We start from the raw sequence: 16,379 nt of genomic DNA on the forward strand, positions 1-16,379 counted from the left end.
ACCTGAGCCCGGACACCTGCGGCCACTTTCCGACGCCACGCCGGCCTCCAGACCGCCCAGTTCGGGTGCAGGCGCTCAGAGTTTGGGAGCCACTCGTCTTGTTTATGACGAGCTAAGCACCTCCGCCGGCTCGCCTCGTGGCCTGTCTTTCATATCCTTCATTTTTGCTTCAGGGATCGGCTGCGGAATTGCCTTCGTCTTTGCTGTGCGTTTTAGCGCTCCAGTCGGGATTATCCTGCAGTAACTCGCACAATCCCACGATTTCAGCTTCAGTCTGGAAGATGTTGCTGGTTTGTGTGTGTGTGTGTGCGCACCACTAAGGGGTTAAAGGAAGCGGCACCTGCGCACTTCTTTTAGCTCAAATTAGCATGAACACGCCCAAACTCCTTGTCGATTGGCTGCCGTGCACCAGTGGCTCCACCTATTTCCGAAGACCGAGGCGCTGATTGGCGGGAAGCCGCGCCTGTCACGGAACTAGGCTTACCTGACACTTCCTGACGTCGGGCCCCAGCTGTTCGCAGCGGCCGGGGGATTTTTTTTTGCCTTTTCCATTATTATTATTTTGTTGTGCGGGTTATTTTCGGTTTTGACTTCGGAGACTTGCAGCTCTGACGTTGTTTCTCCTCTACGATTAAACCGTTCGCGGAGAATCTGCACCGGATACAGCGCACCGATTTCGGGGCTCATCCCCTTCCTTCGCTTTGGATTTCTGTAATTCATCGTTCCTGAAAAAAACAGAAAGAAAAGCGCGGCTGTCGAGGTGCAAGACGGGTACGACACCACCCCCCCAAGAGACTGACCAGCCTCCTGTCTGGAGGTAAGTGTGAGCGTGCTGTCGCTGAAACTGATGGACAGAGGTGACCGGGTGCGGGAGACTCCAAGACAATAATAAGATTAATAACAAAACGCGCCGGGAATAAAGCGACACTCCATGTCACCGGGGTTTATGCTGTTTACAGCAAACTGCCCGTGCGCCCTGTGGGTACCTACGCAAGTGGCACTTAGCACCCGTTTCTGTTTGTATGGTGGCGTGTATAAGCGGAACTCGGCTCTTTGTCTGACTGCCAGTTGATGTGATTGCGCCCTTATTGCCCTTTTTCTCGTACCCGCTCCTCTCAAGCGCCTCGGCTGTCGTTTTCTCTCCGTCAAGCTCCCGTTACACCCATGTGCGCGCAGCCGCTGAACCCTGTGTGTCACGGTGTACGAGCGTGAGACGCCCCTGTGGACCACCCGTCAATACATGTAACGGATCTGTCTGCCTGCCTGCCTACCTGCCTGCCCACCCGCACCTGCGCTGCCAGCAGTGCACCCACCCCGCGCCGCAACGGGTCACCAAGTCGCACCGCAGGTCAGGCGCCTGTCCACCACATCGCTTCTGTAGTAGTGGTCGGTATTACAGATGCCAGTTCGGTGACTTGGACCTGGAGGTCGTCTGTGCCTTTTCTCTATCTGGCCCTCAACCCCGCTCTTCAAGCAGCTCCGCTTTTTCTTTGAACCCGAATCCTCACTTCCACCTGTTATCTGAGCTCCGTTCTACGGCACCGCTTAGTTAAAATGTCGAGCGACAAATATGAAGGTCATCGGTGGAAAGACGCGTCCTGACCTTTCCACTTTGATTGCCACCCACTACTCTCTCTGAATTGGAAGGTCTTAGGGAATCAGAACCAATCCCAGAGCTGGAACCCAGGCCTGGACTGGAAGCCGTGACACGCTCGCGCATGCGCTCAACACGCTCGCACCTTCCTTCTCTTATCAGGTCAGTGGGCGATCAAAGTTCTGGTTTCACACAAAATAAAGACGCCCTCTTGAAAGGGGGGGGGGGGGGGGCTTCGGTTCAGGACAGGTGATGGCCTTCATTGAGAAAGTGGATGGCAGTCAAAGCTTGGGGTAGAGGCTGGGGGGGGGGGGGGGACCTGATTTTTGAGATTGGCACATCGGGCTAATGAGTAGCTCTAAATTATTCTATGTTGGTACTGTGGCACAGTGGCTAATTGTGCTTATGTCTCCCACCTGAATGGATCGGGGTTCACTGTTCACTCTCTTTGTGTGAAGCTCATATGTTGTCAAAGGTGGGCACCCCGAGGATGGGCATACTGGGTTAATTAGTGGTTCTGAGGTATTCTAGGTTGGCACAATCGTTTCTGTTGTTGCTTTCTCTGTGGATCTGGGTTCAACACCTAGTATGTTTGCTGTCTATTTGGAGCTGGGTATTCCACAGATGGGCATACTGGGTTAATTAGTGGCTCTGAGTTATCCTCGGTTGGCACTGTGGCACATTAGCTAATTGTGCTTATGTCTCCCACCTGAATGGATCGGGGTTCACTGTTCACTCTCTTTGTGTGAAGCTCATATGTTGTCAAAGGTGGGCACCCTGAGGATGGGCATATTGGGTTAATTAGTGGTTCTGAGGTAGTCTAGGTTGGCACAATCACTACTGGTGTTGCTGTCTCTGTGGATCTGGGTTCAACTCCTAGTATGTTTGCTGTCTGTTTGGAGCTAGGCACCACAAGGATGCGCATATTGGGTTAATTCGAGGCTCGGAGTTATCCTCAGTTGGCACTGTGGCTCAGTGGTTGGTCTGGTGCTGCTGCCCTGTCACGGCTTAGGCGCACCTGCTTGGATTTTAAATGTTCTCCCCTGCTCCATTTCACTTGCACATCCCAAACACCTGCAGCTCTGTACGAGTGAGTGTGCCCTGAATTAGACTGCCATTCCGTCCAGAGCTGCCAAGGCTGTGACCTTGAAGTCAAGGTGGCATGTGAAGAATATGAAATCAACAAATGAGTAAAATGTTTTAGTGGGTAGCATGGGAGCTCAGGTTCCTAACAGAACATTGAGGGGGCACTACTAGAAGCTGGCTAAGGGGCAGGGCAAGAAGCCATTTTCATTCTTAAATTGTCACTCTGGTAGTGTGGTTGAGAATGGCCTCCTCGGGACATTGCAGTTTGGATGTCCGGGACAGGAAGTGACAAAGTGACAGCTGTGGCTTACTGGCTAATCTCGGTTGGTTGGGGCTTTGCCACCCTTTTTACTGGGGGTCAGAGAGAGTCACATGGTTGAAGCTTCAGCTTCCCATGGTGGCTCGCTGTGCTTCACTGAGTATGTGGACCCCTTGTACTCTCCAGCCCGAAAGGCACTATATAAACTCAGAAAAGCTGCAGGCTCATCATCCCGAGCACCGACTTCTTTTGATGCTTGACTTGCTGAAGAAATAACCGTACTGTGCTTTTAAGTGCTTTGATGTTCTTGATGTAAGGCGCTATATGAAGTCACAAGATGGCAGATTCAGTCCACACTAGTGATTCAGGCAGAAGCCTTGTCGGAGGTTATTTAGCCTGCCTTACCCTGCTGGTAGCGCGCTCCATGTGAAAGGCGCTATACAGCATCAAAACAAATCAGGACATCTCCTTATTGAAATATGAAAAAGTTGTGCTGTGCCAGTGTTGTGCTTCTGTTCACCGTGAAAGGCGCTATAAAAATCACAAGATGGCTCCTTCTTTCCACCGTGATGTTTCACTTTGTATTTGTCAGCCATCCATTTTCCAACCCGCTGAATCCAAACACAGGGTCACGGTGGTCTACTGGAGCCAATCCCAGCCAACACAGGGCACAAGGCAGGAACCAATCCCGGGCAGGGTGCCAACCCACCGCAGGACACACACAAACACACCCACACACCAAGCACACACTAGGGCCAATTTAGAATCGCCAATCCACCTAACCTGCATGTCTTTGGACTGTGGGAGGAAACCCACGCAGACACGGGGAGAACATGCAAACTCCACGCAGGGAGGACCCGGGAAGCGAACCCAGGTCCCCAGATCTCCCAACTGTGAGGCAGCAGCGCTACCCACTGCGCCACCGTGCCGCCGGTTGTCGCACATATATGTATGAAATATATTTTAGTGTAGAAGCGAGTTGTAGGCGCCTGTGTTCATTGTGTCTATCCATGCGGGATCGTGTGCGTATTTCCGTTAGTTCAGCTGTTTCTTTTTGGAGCCGTGACTCCGTTAGTTATAAGTCGTTTACTGTTATGAATTATAATGGCACTTACGCTTAATGTGGAGCGTTCGTTTATTGAGTTTATCCATCTGCTCTTGTCTCGGTGTTTTCTGTGGCTTATTATTACTGTATAGGCGCTTGCGCTGTAGGTGCCAGCGTACATATGCTGTGTAGTGTGGACGTGTGGGGTTTCCATACTGTAATACTGGAATGCGATTGAAATATGCGCTGAATATTGTCGTTTCTGTTGTTAGTTGGTGAGCCCTGCGCCCCGCGGTTTGAGACGTGAATCCTTTCGTTTTTTGATCCGTGACTCCTTTCTCAAGCGCGTAGTAGGTGCGTGCGTTGTCACAGCATGGACCTTTGGTTTGAGCGTTGTCACAGCACGGACCTATGCGGTGGTGTGGGCGGTCGCGTCCGGGCGGCCGTACAACCTGGCGTGCACGCTTTACCTGAGGTGTAGTTCACAGGTCGTAGTCTCGTTTCTGTGTTTTCTTTGGTTTGAGCCGCGACTCCTTTCGCAAGCGCGTTGTCACAGCATGGACCTTTGGGGTTTCCGTACATCCGGTGAGCCCTGCGCCCATCCGGTTAGTAATCTAGATTACTGTCCGGCTGCTAATTAAGGAAAAAACCAACTAAGGGGGCGGAGTCAAGCTAATTAAAACTAAGGCTAAAGAAGTTAATTAGCATCAAAAACTGGTTACTAATTAAGAAGATGGTTAGAATGAAAACCTGCAGCCACTGATTGCGGCCCTCCAGGCCCGGAGTTCGACACCCCTGCTTTAGAATTTTCTAGATTTCTGCATCAATATGACCTAAAACATCATCAGGTTTTCACTCAAGTCCTAAAAGTAGATAAAGAGAGAAACCAGTTAAACAAATGAGACAAAAATATTATACTTGGTCATTTATTTATTAAGGAAAATGATCGAATATTCCATATTTGTGAGTGGCAAAAGTATGTGAAGCTCCAGGATTAGCAGTTTGTTTGAAGGTGACATTCAAGTCCGGTGTTTTCAATCCATGGGATGACAATCAGGTGTGACTGGGCACCCTGAGTTTTGATCTATCAAAGTCTGCTCTTCACAACACACGTTTGTGGACGTGTATCATGGCACGAACAAAGGAGATTTCTGAGGACCTCAGAAGAAGAGTTGTTGATGCTCATCAGGCTGGAAAAGGTTACAAAACCATCTCTGAAGAGTTTGGACTCCACCAGTCCACAGTCAGACAGATTGTGTACAAATGGAGGAAATTCAAGACCATTGTTACCCTCCCCAGGAGTGGTCGACCAACAAAGATCACTCCAAGAGCAAGGCGTGTAATAGTCGGTGAGGTCACAAAGGACCCCAGGGGAACTTCTAAGCAACCGAAGGCCTAATGTTCATGTTCATGAGTCCACCATCAGGAGAACACTGAACAACAGTGGTGTGCATGGCAGGGCTGCAAGGAGAAAGCCACCGCTCTCCAAAAAACACATTGCTGCTCGTCTGCAGTTTGCTGAAGATCACGTGGACAAACCAGAAGGCTATTAGAAGAATGTTTTGTGGACGGATGAGACCAAAATAGAACTTTTTGGTTTCAATAAATAGCGTTACGTTTGGAGAAAGGAAAACACTGCATTCCAGCATAAGAACCTTATCATCCCATCTGTGAAACGTGGTGGTGGTGGTATCATGGTCTGGGCCTGGTTTGCTGCATCTGGGCCAGGACGGCTTGCCTTCATTGATGGAACAATGAATTCTGAATGATATCAGAGAATTCTAAAGGAAGATGTCAGGACATCCGTCCATGAACTGAATCTCAAGAGAAGGTGGGTCACGCAGCAAGACAACGACCCGAAGCACACAAGTCGTTCTACCAAAGAATGGTTGAAGAAGAATAAAGTGAATGTTTTGGAATGGCCAAGTCAAAGTCCTGACCTTAATCCAATCGAAATGTTGTGGAAGGACCTGAAGAGAGCAGCTAATGTGAGGAAGTCCACCAGCATCTCAGAGTTGAAGCTGTTCTGTACGGAGGAATGGCGAAAACTCAGGACTGATCAACGTTTAGCTGCAGTTATTGCTGCAATGGGGGGTCTCACCTGATACTGAAAGCAAAGGGTCACATACTTTTGCCACTCACAGATATGTCATATTCAATCATTTTCCTTAATAAATAAATGACCAAGTCTAATATTTTTGTCTCATTTGTTTAACTGGTTTGTCTCTTTATCTACATTTAGGACTTGAGTGAAAATCTGATGATGTTTTTAGGTCATATTGATGCAGAAATATACAAAATTCTAAAGGGTTCACAAACTTTCAAGCACAACTGTATATGAAGTCACCAGATGGCAGATTTAGTTCCCCAGTAAAGATTCAGGAGCCTGCTGGACTCCACTGGTTAGGTGTGAAAGGGGTTAGACAGCATCAAACATTTGTAATCACCATGCCAGTGTAGTACTTTGGGATGGTATTCACCGTGAAAGGCGCTATAAAAATCATCAGATGTTTTACTGTGTATTGGTGATGGAAATTTTTAACCCTTTGGAGGATACGGAAACAGTGGCTCTCTGGGGAGGGTATGCAATATAAAAGGCGCTATATAAAACCAAAGGGTTACAAGTTCATCCCCACCCCTAAATACTGCAGATGCCTGCCTTATACTGAAATGTGGACAGAACAGCACTGTGCGTGTCCGGGGCTCACCATGGAAGGCGCTATATACATCACAAGAAGTCCTGTGGGACCCCGAGCAGCTCCTTTAATGAACAGATGTAGAAAAGACTACTCTGGACCTGTAAAGGGCTTTGGGATAGTGTTTACTGTGCAAGGCGCTATATCAAGTCACACGGTGGCTTGTTTAAAGTTCATCAGTGGTCCAGGGAGCAGCTGTGATGAAGCCTGCCAGGGAGAAGGAATTTGGAAACAGAGTTGTACTGAACCTGCAGCCTGCCTCGGGGTGGTATTTGATATGAAAGGCACTATATGAAGTCATAAGGCTGCAGGCTGATCTGTTTCACTTTTTGTGTGAGTTGGTTTACCTGTCGGGGTTCACCTTCTAGAGATCTGGAAGTTACAGTCCCACGCCTGTAAAGTGCTTTGAGGTTGTCGTTCACTATGAAAGGCGCTATATACAGTCACAAGGTGGTTTCTTGTATCCCCACTATACATGTGTCATACCTGATTGTCAGTATAGCAATGGTGGTCCTCGCGACGTGTCTTGAGAATGGTATCTAGTATAAAAGGCGCTATATACAGTCACAAGGTGGTTTCTTGTGTCTCCACTATACATGTGTCAGTCCTGATTGTCAATATAGCAATGGTGGTCCTCGCGACGTGTCTTTAATATGGTATCCAGTATAAAAGGCGCTATGCGAAAATAAACTGTTCCTGGCTCATTCCCCACCGCAGACTTACTGCTACATTAAATCACAGCACTGGGCCTGCGAGGGGCTCCGGATGACATTCATTGTGAAAGGTGCTCTATAAACTCACCAGGATACATGAAAGCCCACAATGAATAATCGAGGGAGAACGTTCTGGAAACTTCTCGGCCTGACATCCTAGGTGACCCTGAGCAGCTCACGTAGTCTTCAGGACTCCCCTCGTGCAAATGCAGCATACAACTCTCCTGTACCTGTAAAGTGCTTTGGGATCGTGTTTACTCTGCAAGGCGCTATATAACAACCAAAAGATGGCCTGTTCAGTGCTCATCGATAATTCGGGCATCAACCTTGACAGGATTTGTCAGTGTGGTGTGGTGGTTAAGGCTTTGGACTTCAAACCCTGAGGGTGTGGGGTTCAAATCCCACCACTGACACCACTGTGTGAACCCCGAGCAGGTCATGTGATCTGCCTGTGCACCAATTGGATGAGGAAAAGAAATGGAACCCATTGTATTGTAAATGTTGTAAGTCACCTTGGATAAAGGTGTCAGCCACAATAAGTAAATGTAAGTATGGGAGCAGCTGAACCTTTACCTGTAACCTGCTGTGGGGTGGTGTTTGGTATGAAAGGCGCTATATAAAGTGATAAGGCTGCAGGCTCATCCGTTTCACTTTTTGTGAGGCCCCCTAAGTGAGTCGGTTTGCCTGCCAGAGGTCACCGTCCAGAGATCTGGAAGTTACAGTCCCACGCCTATAAAGTGCTACACGAAAACAAATCGTTACAGTCTCGTTTCTTACTGCAGATTTAAAAGCGCTATATACCTTTCCCAAGGTTTCCCCAATTTTTCCCTAAAATGTTTCTTTGGGAGTTTTTCCCTGTCTTCTTAGAGAGTCGAGGCTGGGGGGCTGTCAAGAGGCCAGGGCCTGTTAAAGCCCATTGTGGCACTTCTTGTGTGATTTTGGGCGATACAAAAATAAATTTTTGTGTAGCCCCCCTAAGTGAGTCCGTTTGCCTGCAAGGACTTGCAGTAGAGAAATTCGGTAAGACCTTTACTGTACTGTGACTGTGAAGCTGGTCACGTTGGTAGTCACTATGAAAGGCGCTATATTCAGTCACAAGCTGGCCAGTTTAATGCTCATCAGTGATTAAGGCAGCAGCCTGGATGGACCCTCCTGTACTGCCAGGGTGGTGGAATATGGAAGCAGTTGCCATGTACAGTACCTACAGCCTTACCTGGGTGGTATTTGGAATAAAAGGCACTATATATAAAGTCACAAGGCAGCAGACACATCCCTGCACTTTTTAGGTGGTCCTGGGCGACCTGCTGTATCTGCCAGGGTTCACCCCCTAGAGACACTGAAAGAACTGTTAAGTGTTTTGGCATTGTGTTCGCAATGAAAGGCGCTATATCCACTCACGGTGCTCTATCCTCAAAGGTGGCGCGATGGTAGTGCTGCTGCTTTGCATTAAGGAGACTGTGGAAGATTGTGGGTTCGCTTCCCGGTTCCTCCCTGTGTGGATAGCGCTTTGAGTACTGAGAAAAGCGCTATATAAATGTAATGAATTATTATTAATGAATTATTATTATTGATGGAAATGTTTAGCCTGTTTGTGAATTCAGAAATGGTGTCCCTCTACCTACGAAGTGTAAAAGGCACTATATAAAGTCACAAAGCTGTCCACGTTTGGTGTGGCTCTGAGTGATTTACCTAATAGATACAGAGAAAAAACAGCACTCTGCCTAAGGAGTGCTTCAGGCTGGTGTTCACTATGAAAGGCGCTATATTCAGTCACATAGTGGCCTGTTTTAACGCTAATCGATTATTCGGGCAGTGACCTTGACAGGACCTGCCGTGGTGAAGGAATATGGAAACAGTTGTGCTGGGCCTGCAGCCTGCCTTAGGGTGGTATTTCGTATAAAAGGCGCTATATAAAGGCATAAGGCTGCAGGCTCACCCCCCTTCACGTTTTGTGTCACCCTGAGTGAGTCACTTTACTTCACAGTCTGTGGATATGAAAAGTAAAGAACTGCACTCTGCACACAAAGTGCTTTAGGTTTGTGTTCACAATGAAAGGCGCTATATATGGTGACCCAGTCAGTGCTCACCAGCGATTCAGGCAGTCACCTTGATGGACCCTCCTAGCCTGCCATGGTGACTCAATAGGAAAACAGTCGATCTGTTAAATGATTCTTTTACATTTTACGTCACAAGTTGAATCGAGGGGTTCCTACTGTCCACCACACTACTTGGTCACTTATTTCATTTGTCTATGGTAGTCTGTGTGAAGAAAAACTTCCAAATGTTTGCGTGACATTAACACTGAACTTGTAATCTGTCTTCAGATGGTATCCTACTATATAAAAGCGGTCGGGATTGTCCTTCCGTCCCGTGAGTGCTACGCTGGCGCGGAGTCCGTCCATTTTGCAATGCACGATGGGATTTGTAGTTTCGTTTTTCCAGGTAAAAGATGATTTTCTACTCCAGACTGTGCGATATATCTACTATATAAAAGCGGTCGGGATTGTCCTTCCGTCCCGTGAGTGCAAAGCGTAGCGGTATTCCGCTTATCACAGACTTACTACTTGCGGCTTGCGGTACGAAGCGACGCGATGTGAGCGGAGTTCTGGTGCTCCCATCGTTCCCTTGCTTTTGTTCGCGATGCGCTGGAAAAAATAGACAAAATTATGTCTCTGGAAATAATTAATGTTGATGGAGTACAAATGCCTCATTGCATAGTAAATATCAGGGGAGATGGTGCTTGCTTATTCTCATCTATAGCTTATTTAGTGCATGAAACTCCGTCTTTAGCGGTACAGATTCGGGCTGACATTTGTACGACTTTGGACAAGCAGTCGAGGGGATAAAAAACTTAGGTTTTCGGGAGATGTTTTGAATGGGCACTTTGATGTTCTCATTCCCTACACGTACACATGGAGAGCACACAAATTGAGGATAAAAGTCAGTCGCCTTAAAAGGCGGGTGAGCCTAGTTTGGTATAAAAGGCACTATATACGGTCATTGACACCACTCGCAACATCAGAGACACCTTGAAAAGAAAACCGACCTCCACATGATCAGCAATTAGCCAATCAAAACGTAACACTCACTAGGGCCCGCCCTCTCCACTGTGATGAGTCAGACTGACATGTACAGCATTGAGGAAAATTTTGGGCAACAATTAAATAAATAAATAAATCAGTGTATTGTGAAATGTGGCAAACAATAACAGGATATGTGAGCATCAATAACTAAATGTTTCTTGAAATATACGTTTGTTGCTCATTTCTTCACGTAATTTTTTCTGTGACAGTAAATATGGAGAAACATCCATCCATCCATTTTCTAACCCGCTGAATCTGAACACAGGGTCACGGGGGTCTGCTGGAGCCAATCCCAGCCAACACAGGGCACAAGGCAGGAACCAATCCCGGGCAGGGTGCCAACCCTCCACAGTATGGAGAAACATTTTGAACAAAATGAAACAAATTTGCAAATAACAGTATTGCGAAATGTGACAATAAGCGACTAACAATAACATGAAATGTGAGTATAAATAATTAGAAGTGTCCTGAAAATATAGATTTTCTTTACCAATTTCTTTATGGATTTAGTTTGGTCACAAGCCCTGAAATGGCAGCTGTCACTTTCATTCGTCAAAGCTGGAGATGAAGGGGGCGGGCTCTAGCAAGGACAGCGTTTTTGATTGGTGCGTCGTCGGTAGAGTTTGGCCATCAAGGACCACAATGGCAGCAGACACTTCAGACGCTGACTCCTGATGGTGAACGTGGAGTTTCATGCACCAAAGTCACTCAACAATTCTGGGGAGTGTTTTCTTGCCGTCGTGTGCCACGTGCACAGTGACAACTCTGAGCCATGGGACACGTCAGGGGTCTCCAATTGTGGTCCTGGAGTGCTGCGTAACCCTCTTCTTTATCTGTTTTTGCTGCTAATGAAGTCTCATTTTACTTGAGTTGATATTGAAGATTCGGACCCATAATTTGTTCATATTTTAATTAGCAGCCAAACAATAATGAGATACAAAACGAGCCAATGCATGACCAGCAGCTGGTGTCCATCATGTAATATCTGAAAATAACGAGAGGTGAAGGTCTGAGTGGTGTTGATCTGCTCAGGTCCACAGAGCATTTCCATGGTGGTCTTAGAAAGAAGAAAAATCAGCCGTCATGGAAACATCAAGAGCAGCAACGAGTCGTGGAATTAAAGGACGGGTTGAATGAACAACGCAAATCGGCTTCTAATGAAGGAACTGGTTGGAGTCTGAGGCCCCGACTCGGGTGGTCATCTGATGGCTCACTGACTTCACACCTCATTTCTTTTTGGGGGCTCTTTATGGAAAAGATGACTGCATCTTAAAAAAACGAGGCCATTAAAATGAAGGGAAAAGAAATCAATTAGAAACAAAAAGTGCTTGCCGATTAAGAAAGGGTCCGAATGTAAACCTGCAGCCCCAGTAAGCCCTCCAGGACCGGATCCTGCGACCACACTGAAGACGGTTCACCAATCAAAACGTGGCACTTACTAGAACCCGCCCTCTCGGCTTTGATGAGTGAAAAGTGACAGGTGTCATTTCAGGTTGCTGGTTGGGTCACTGACATCAACCGATGAAGAAATCCTCAAATAAGCAACACATTGAATTGTTTATGCTGGCATTGAGACACTTAATGATAGATTGATTTATTTAAATATATACCGTAATGTACTCGCATATAAGTACAGTCTTGAAAACCGAAAAATCAATCATAAAATCAGACCCCGACTTTTACGCCCGTTCAAAAGTACGACACTTCATTTTTCATCATCTTGCCTCCTCCGATCTCGCATCAGTTTCTCAGACGCAGCGAGTTTTTTTGCAGTAGCGCACTTACCAATTTCTTTTGCCACTTCCAACGACGTTTAATTTTAAACCAGCTTCATATTTTCTTCTGATTGAACACTCCATCGTAGATAAGGGATGCTCTTACGATAAAGATGTATGAGGGTGTGAGATACAAAAAACACAAAACGGTGCAAACGTCGCTTCGGAATATTACAGTGTGGTCACATAGGCACAATACATAGAAATAAAAAGAAAGGCCGTGCGCTCGGTGGTCATTCTCTCAGGTGGGTGTTAGCATATCGTAATCTCTTGGAGCAGTAGCGTGAACTTTCTGCATTCGACTTAAATGACTGACATTATAAATTATATGGCTTTTCCGCGGGAGAACTTAAACGCCAGTATACAGTGCATCCAGAAAGTATTCCCAGCGCTTCATCACTTTTTGCACATTTTGTTATGTTACAGCCTTATTCCAAAATGGATTCAATTCATTTTTTTCCTCAGAATTCTACACACAACACCCCATAATAACAACGTGAAAAAAGTTTACTTGAAATTTTTGCAAATTTATTAAAAATCAAAAAACTGAGAAATCCCATGTCCATAAGTATTCACAGCCTTTGCCCAATACTTTGTCGATGCCCCTTTGGCAGCAATTCCAGCCTCAAGTCTTTTTGAATATGATGCCACAAGCTTGGCACACCTCTCCTTGGCCAGTTTGGCCCATTCCTCTTTGCAGCACCTCTCAAGCTCCATCAGGTTGGATGGGAAGCGTCGGTGCACAGCCATTTTAAGATCTCTCCAGAGATGTTCAATCAGATTCAAGTCTGGGCTCTGGCTGGGCCACCTAAGGACATTCACAGAGTTGTCCTGAAGCCACTCCTTTGATATCTTGGCTGTGTGCTTAGGGTCGTTGTCCTGCTGAAAGATGAACCATCGCCCCAGTCTGAGGTCAAGAGCGCTCTGGAGCAGGTTTTCATCCAGGATGTCTCTGTACATTGCTGCAGTCATCTTTCCCTTTATCCTGACTAGTCTCCCAGTTCCCCACAGCATGATGCTGCCACCACCATGCTTCACTGTAGGGATGGTATTGGCCTGGTGATGAGCGGTGCCTGGTTTCCTCCAAACATGACGCCTGGCATTCACACCAAAGAGTTCAATCTTTGTCTCATCAGACCAGAGAATTTTCTTTCTTATGGTCTGAGAGTCCTTCAGGTGCCTTTTGGCAAACTCCAGGTGGGCTGCCATGTGCCTTTTACTAAGGAGTGGCTTCCGTCTGGCCACTCTACCATACAGGCCTGATTGGTGGATTGCTGCAGAGATGGTTGTCCTTCTGGAAGGTTCTCCTCTCTCCACAGATGACCTCTGGAGCTCTGACAGAGTGACCATCGGGTTCCTGGTCACCTCCCTGACTAAGGCCCTTCTCCCCCGGTCGCTCAGGTTAGATGGCCGGCCAGCTCTAGGGAGAGTCCTGGTGGTTTCCAACTTCTTCCACTTACGGATGATGGAGGCCACTGTGCTCATTGGGACCTTCAAAGCAGCAGAAATTTTTGTGTAACCTTCCCCAGATTTGTGCCTCGAGACAATCCTGTCTCGGAGGTCTACAGACAATTCCTTTGACTTCATGCTTGGTTTGTGCTCTGACATGAACTGTCAACTGTGGGACCTTCTATAGACAGGTGTGTGCCTTTCCAAATCATGTCCAGTCAACTGAATTTACCACAGGTGGACTCCAATGAAGCTGCAGAAACATCTCAGGGATGATCAGGAGAAACAGGATGGACCTGAGCTCAATTTGGAGCTTCATGGCAAAGGCTGTGAATACTTATGTACATGTGCTTTCTCAGGTTTTTCATTTTTAATAAATTTGCAAAACTCTCAAACTTTTTTCACGTTGTCATTATGGGGTGTTGTGTGTAGAATTCAGAGGAAAAAAATGAATTGAATCCATTTTGGAATAAGGCTGTAACATAGCAAAATATGGAAACAGTGATGTGCTGTGAATACTTTCCGGATGCACTGTATACAGTATTTCATTTTGTCTGAAATATTCCTCCATGTTTCGCTGCCCCCTGCGTGTCAGTGAGAGGAAAAAAAGCGAAAGTAAAAGAAAGAAACAAAGTGAAAGAGAAAGGGTTTGACTTTGGAAATCAACTTCACTAATCAAAAATCAAGAATTTCCTTCCTCGGCATAACAAAAGTACAAAAGGACAACAGGACGGCACACAAGAAACAAAACTTAAGAATAAAGTGACCTCCGGCCCTGTTTTATAGCTCCCCTTTCTCAAACTCCTGGCTCTCAGGTGACTGGTAGGACAAAACTCACAGAGCAAATCACATGGCTGCTCGGCTTTGAGCTTCCTGTCTGTATGGCCAGCCTTGTCTGCCCTGTTTGGGGAAATTCCCAGTTTTACCTTCAATGATTCCCCTCATTGCACATCTTGGGCCTCCTCACCGCCTCCATCTTGGCGCACCTCGCCTGTAAGCCTCAGCCTCTCTCTGTTGCCTTTTTGTTGATTTTAGATGATTTCTTTTCCATTTTACGTCACAAATTATGTGTCTTGACTCGAGGGGGCGGCACGGTGGCGCAGTGGGTAGCGCTGCTGCCTCGCAGTTGGGACACCTGGAGACCTGGGTTCGATTCCTGGGTCCTCCCTGCGTGGAGTTTGCATGTTCTCCCCGTGTCTGCGTGGGTTTCCTCCGGGCGCTCCGGTTTCCTCCCACAGTCCAAAGACATGCAGGTTAGGTGGATTGGCGATTCTAAATTGGCCCTAGTGTGTGCTTGGTGTGTGGGTGTGTTTGTGTGTGTCCTGCGGTGGGTTGGCGCCCTGCCCAGGATTGGTTCCCTGCCTTGTGCCCTGTGTTGGCTGGGATTGGCTCCAGCAGACCCCCGTGACCCTGTGTTCGGATTCAGCGGGTTGGAAAATGGATGGATGGATGGATGACTCGAGGGGTTCCCCTTTTTTTGGTGATAAATTACTAAACTGCCTGACGAAGGGGCCCGAGTCATCCTCGAAGGCTCCCATATTGTAATCTTTTTAGTTATCCAATAAAAGCTGCCATTTTGGTTGACTTCTCATTGAATGTTTCCAAAATGGTTAAATGAAACAAAGTTTTGCGGAACTTTTATAATCGGGTGGCACGGTGACACAGTGGCAGCGCCACTGCCTTGCAGTAAGGAGACCAGGGGGTCACATTCTGAGCCCTCCCTATGTAGAGTTTGCATGTTCTCCCCGTGGCCGTGTGGGTTTCCTTCGGGCGGTCTGGTTTCCTCCTGCTGCTCACTGACATGCAGGTTAGGTGGCACGGTGTGTGTGTGTGTGTTTGCCCTGCGATGGACTGGCACCCTGTCCAGGGCAGTCCAAAAAACAGAGAAACCAGCGAAAGAGAGAGAGAGAGAGAGTAGGGGCTCTCCCTGTTTCTCTCTTTCACTATTTTCTCTCTGTGGTGGGTTGGCACCCTGCCCGGGATTGGTTCCTGCCTTGTACCCTGTGTTGGCTGGGATTGGCTCCTGTAGACCCCCGTGACCCTGTGTTCGGATTCAGCGGGTTGGAAAATGGATGGATGGATGGATGGACTATTTTCTCTGTTTTTCTCACTCTTGCTCACTCCTTCTGTTTCTCACTTTCTCACATTCCCCCTCCTTTCCACTTTCTCTGCCCGCCTCTCCCCACTTTCTTTCTTTTTCCTCACTCCCTCGCTCTTGTTCATGCTCTGTTTCTCTCTTTCACTATTTTCTCAGTTTTTCTCACTCCCTCTTTCTCAGTCCTTCTGTTTCTCACTTTCTCACACTCTTCCCTCTTTCCACTTTCTATCTTTTTTCTCATTCCCTTGCTCTCTTTCACTCTCTTCTGCTCGCTAGCTCCCTAGTGGAGGAGATTAGGAAGTGCAGGCTATCATTCATTGGCTGACGAAGTTGGGAGATTTTTGGGTCAATCAGGGTTCCATACTGGATGGCGATGAAACACTCGGTGCTCATGGATTTGTGGGTAGTAGTTGTACAGTCGTGGCCAAACGTTTAGAGAATGACACAAATATGAATTTTCACAAAGTTTGCTGCCTCAGTTTTTATGGTGACAATTTGCATCGACTCTAGAATGTTCTGATGAGTGATCAGATGAATTACAATTAATTGTAAAGTCCCTCTTTGCCATGAAAATGAACTTC

The 16,379-nt window shown here is 47.1% G+C and overlaps 1 protein-coding gene across 3 annotated transcripts in view; it reads left to right on the top strand.

The window, feature by feature from the left end:
• Positions 1 to 472: 472 nt before the first annotated feature.
• The window catches only part of ralgps1 (Ral GEF with PH domain and SH3 binding motif 1), a 347,167-nt gene continuing 331,260 nt past the window's right edge, over positions 473 to 16,379 (top strand). For 2 of the 3 annotated variants that reach the window (XM_051932301.1, XM_051932300.1), the window contains exon 1: positions 473 to 817. The gene's annotated coding sequence lies outside the window, so the exon portion shown is untranslated. The remainder of the gene's footprint in view (positions 818 to 16,379) is intronic. The other variant, XM_051932302.1, reaches the window with a different exon arrangement.

This window comes from Erpetoichthys calabaricus, chromosome 9 (assembly GCF_900747795.2).
Source record: "Erpetoichthys calabaricus chromosome 9, fErpCal1.3, whole genome shotgun sequence".
Taxonomy (NCBI): Eukaryota; Metazoa; Chordata; class Cladistia; order Polypteriformes; family Polypteridae; genus Erpetoichthys; species Erpetoichthys calabaricus.